The sequence below is a fragment of the Arachis ipaensis genome, chromosome B09 (assembly GCF_000816755.2).
Source record: "Arachis ipaensis cultivar K30076 chromosome B09, Araip1.1, whole genome shotgun sequence".
Lineage (NCBI taxonomy): Eukaryota > Viridiplantae > Streptophyta > Magnoliopsida > Fabales > Fabaceae > Arachis > Arachis ipaensis.
Window position 1 is genome coordinate 144,402,456 of NC_029793.2, and position 5,140 is coordinate 144,407,595.

A 5,140-nucleotide genomic window follows, 5' to 3' on the forward strand; every position below is an offset into this window, starting at 1 on the left:
GTGCGTTATTTTTTTTTTTTTTTTACCAAAGATAGGAGACTCGAACCCGCAACCTCTTAATTGAGTATGGGGAGACTATGCCATTTGAGCTATTACTCATTGGCGTGTGTTGTGCGTTATTGGGAATGAAGAAATTGGACTATTTAATTTCTTTTTAAAAAAATTAAGCCTACTAATTGAACAGACCAATTAGTGTGGGAGAGAAAATTTAAATTTTGACGAAGGTAATCGGACCTCCGATTTGTGTTTAAAAAATTTGGGTACACAAATCAGAGGGTTCGATTTTTTCTCTTGACATCATAGTTGCGTAAAACACCTATACACTCCATAAATGCGTCATATACCATTTCTCCTTCCTAGATTAAAAAGTGTTCTAAGGCCCGTTTGCATAAACAACTTAAACAAGTTCTTTTGAAAAAAGAGTTCAAAATATAAATTTTTTTATTAATAATAACTTATAAATAAATTATTTTGTATTTGAATTTTTAGTTATAGAATTACTTATTTTAAAATTGTCGCGTTTGGATAAATAACTCAACAAATACAATTTTGTTACACAAAAAATAGATATTAAAACAACGATAATAACAAATACTTTTCAATATTGAATGTTAATTTTACATAACCTAATCACTAAGATTATAATTGTTGAGACAATTGATTCTTTATTTGCTCTTTTATTAGTTTCATTTTTTTAGGCAATTGGTTTTTCTCATTAGAAATCATTTTTCTACTTCATCTTCACCCATAACGGTATTCTTGTATGTGGTGAATAGTAATAAAATTTTAATTGATAATAATCTTGATGGCAATGTCAAAGAAATTATTGTGTAGTTAGTGGTTGCTGTTTTATTGTGTATAATATGGTATGTAAAAATAAAAAATAAATGTGAAATGTATCAATATATATTTTGTTGCTGTTTTTTATTTTTTACTCCTATTAAAACTTCATCTTCTTTTATTAGGATCAAGAACTTGCTATAACTAACTATAAAAATAAAATCACATATAAAAAAAATAAAATTAAAATTAAAATTTTATACCACACACAATGTTAAATATAAATTTAATAATAAAAATAGAGTGATAAAATAATAATAAAAATAATCGAAAAAAATATATGCAGTAGATGGTTCAGATGGAATATTGTTTTAAAATGGTAGTGGAAGATCAATGTAAATAAATTGTTACGTAAAAATGACAGTGGAAGGCCAGTAATACTTCTAATAGATAAAACTTTGCATAAAAATAATGATGGACGATTAATATTTTCAACAGAAATAGAAAATATTTATTTATAGAACCAAAAATAAAAATAGATTTTTTTATTTTGAAGTCATTTGAAAGTGATAAAATGACTTATCAATAAAAAAAGTCATATATTTTTACTTTTTAAAAAATTAAAAATTAATTTTTTAAAAAATTAAAATTTATTTTTAAAATAATATCAAACAATGAAATTGATGTTTAAAAATCTTTAAATAATTTGATAAATTTGAGAACTTTACTTAAATTTTCACAATAGTTAAATACATAGTCTCATGCCAGAGAAATACTTGGGTTGAAAGTTGAAACTTGAAACTCCATCTCACTTTCCTTATTTGATTTCAGATTTCATAACACCGTGCAAAATAGGCAAAAATCTTATAATCCATATCCATAAAAAAAGACCAACTATGGAGCATATAAACTTAGATCCGGCTCCTCTAAATTATGTCAATTACTTTAGAAAAAACTAGCGAGTTAATATATACCACTAAATTGATGAATAGTTAGTATTTCATCAAATTAAACATTTTATAGAAACACTTAAAAAAATTGCTATAATATTTAAAAAATGATATCTAACTTACAAAAAAGTTAAAAATTAATATTTAATCTAAAAAATATAAAAATAAATAATTTTTAAATATTTAAAATTTATTATAAAAAATAAATTAAATACCAAATAATAGAATTATAGAATTGACCAATAAATTAAAAGCGAATCACAACAAAAAAAATAAGAGGAAGGATTGAAAAGAGCAAGAGGGTAACAACTAAAGAAGAAGAAAAAAAAACAAAAAATAAAAAAGATAAAAATTCCTTTTTAAAATTTTTAAACGATTTTATGAAATATTTTTAATTTGATAAAATCTTTCATCTAATAATTTAAGGGTTTGTTAATAATTAACGAATTACTAGAATTCGAATTCAAAACACTTCTAAACTAAATAACTAAATTTAGAAGAGTGGAATTATAACCAAGCTTTTTTTAACTCTTTGGGCCAAAACAATTTTTGAATAACATGGTCCATCTTATTTTCACCTTCAAAATAGATAACTGACCCATTTTCAATACCATGCCATTTCCGGCCAAAAAAGGAGAATGCATTTTATTTATGGTAAATCACAGAAAATAGTTGAAAGACAAAATATACCAAGTTCACAATAAATAATCAANNNNTACAGTGCTAGATAAACATTACAATTCTACGTAATTAAATAAATAAACACTACAAACAATTAAAATTTCTCATGTCATCTTCGGCATTACCATCAATAATAAAGGAGACCAATACATATCTACTCGTTAACGCTAGTCACGATCATGCGAATAACCTCATCTACACCTTTGCTTTTATTATGAAAGATTCTTATGTTCCTTTCCAACCAAATGTTCCACACGATAGCACAATAGCACCTTAGCTGCTGCTTTCGATCCTCTGGACTCCTCGGTTCCTCTGTCCAACTTAAAAAATGCTCTTTCATGGATTCCGGACAAGACCATTGACGGCGAAGCCCTGCTATCTAAACACTCCACACCTGTCAAACAAAAACACAGCCTAGAAACAAATGATGTACAGATTCCAACTCGTTATTACAGAAAACACAAACACTTTCTTTTGGATTGACAATCCAAAATCGGCTTAACTAGGACTTAAATCCCAAATTGACAATCCCAAACGTTAGGGACTTAAATAGAACAAAAACGTTAGGGACAAAAACGATATATAAAAATAAATTTTAGTTTTATCCTTCAATAATATCAATTTTTTCGGTACATAGTTATTCAATTATTTTTTAACCACGTCTAAGTAAATTAAACTTAATTACATTACTTTTATTCTAAATAAATTTTTTTTTTATAATTTTACTCTTAAATATTTTTACTCATCATGAAATATTTGTAGAATGACTAATACATAAACTTGAAAAAAAATGATACATATACAATAAATTATAAATTGTACCTTTTGTCTCTAATGTATCAAAAATTTTTAATATTTAAGAGTAAAAATCTTTAAAAGTAAAATTATAAAAAAATAAATTTGTTTAGAATAAAAGTTGTTCCATGGCTTACCTAGAACCGGATGATTGGGTTTTGGATTAAAGGCCCAAACAATGAGGGAACGTGGACTCTGACTTGCTTTGCGTCTCGGAGCCGCCGTCCGAGTGGATTTGTATGTGTATTAGCGAGTGGGGGGGTGGTACTTGTAATAACACTCCGATGCCTAAGTCAACAAGGGGTTGAGCAGGTTTAGAGTATATTGGAACTTAGTTTTACCTGAACGTGTCAGTGCATTTATTGATGGTGAACCAATAACCACCGTTGGAGTAGTTCCACTTCTGATGGTGGATAACCGTCCCTTTATCTTAGGGTTATTGAGATATCCCTTCTAGAAGTGGGTGAGAGATTTTAGGAGGCAATTACTTATTTGAATAAGTGTCATCTGCCAGCTCATAACGAATCTGACCTCTTTTGGGAAAGTCGGGTGAGCGGTGAAGGACAACCCTTTGGATTGGGCTTTTTTTAACTTAATTGGGTCTGGCCATTGCATTGGGTCAGAGTAGGAACAGTGCCCTTACTCGAGTCTGATCTCTTATTTATGAGTCGGATTCGAGTATTAATTAAACTCGTGGATGCTTAAGTCGGTATTTCTTTTTAAATCGAAAAACCGACGTGATTTTAGTTTTGAAACCGATGTGATTTTGAATTTTTCAATCGTCGCGTCCGTTTGTCTTTTGCATTTACACGTGGGGGGAGGGGCATTGGTAACGGCGCGTCCTCTTAATGACTGTGTCGTTTTATCATTATTCCCCTAGGGTGTTATAAATAATTTTTCCTCTTCTTTCTTTCTTTTCTTTCGTTTGCTTTCTTTGAAGTTTCCCTTTACTGCTCTCTTGTTTTCTTACTCGAACCATTGGACTCTTTCTCTTTAGTATTCTACTGCATTGTATTTGGGATTCTTTCTTCATCTTCTTCTTCACAAAGGTTCGTTCTCTATTCGCTTTTACAGTATTTTCTATTCCTGATCAATATGCTGCCTGCTTTTGAGAGCAAGATTTTCTTGTGGTATCTTTACTGTTTGTAGTCGAAAATTTTAAAGTTCTGCACTTTTTATTTGGTGAAAGTCTTTTTTGGTTGTGACTGTTGTTTTTTCCTTTCTGTTGTTTGAAAAGACTCATTTTTTGGACTAACTTTTGATGATGTCTCTTCCTTTTGTATAATGTAGGTATATCTTCTTGTGTATTACCTTTCTAAAAATGTCTTTTCGTATCCCTGAGACTCCCTTAAAATAGGTAGATGTGTCTGTTCTTTCTGAAAATTCTATAGTGGATAATATTTTTATAACTGATCTCCGAAAACACCATGTAGTCTCGATGTTGATGAACCAAAATATGAACTAGTGGCTCTAGACCCTAAGGATCGGGTTTGCTGTGAGAGGATTGATGATTCTGTCCCCCACTTTCTTTTCATATACGATTGCCTTTTCACCCATTTAGGGTTACTTTTTCTTTTTTTGACTTTGAGGTGGAGGTTTTATCTCATCGTCGAGTAGCTCCTACCCAATTCCACCCCAATTCTTGAGGTTTTCTGAAAATATACTAACTTGTCAGCCTAGAGCTGGGCCTTCCGATCTCTTTAAAAATCTTTTTCTATCTTTTCCACTTGACCAAGCCTTTTAGTAAACAAAACAAGCAACAATGGGTGTCTTTCCGAGCCATTCAAGGCCGAAAAGTTTTTTTCATCTTTGATGAATCATTCCATGACTTCAAAAATTTCTTTTTCAAAGTACGAACCATTGAAGGCCATCACCCTTTTTTCCTGTATGAGAATAATGAGTCCCGATTTCCTTTGTACTAGGTAGAAGCCTCT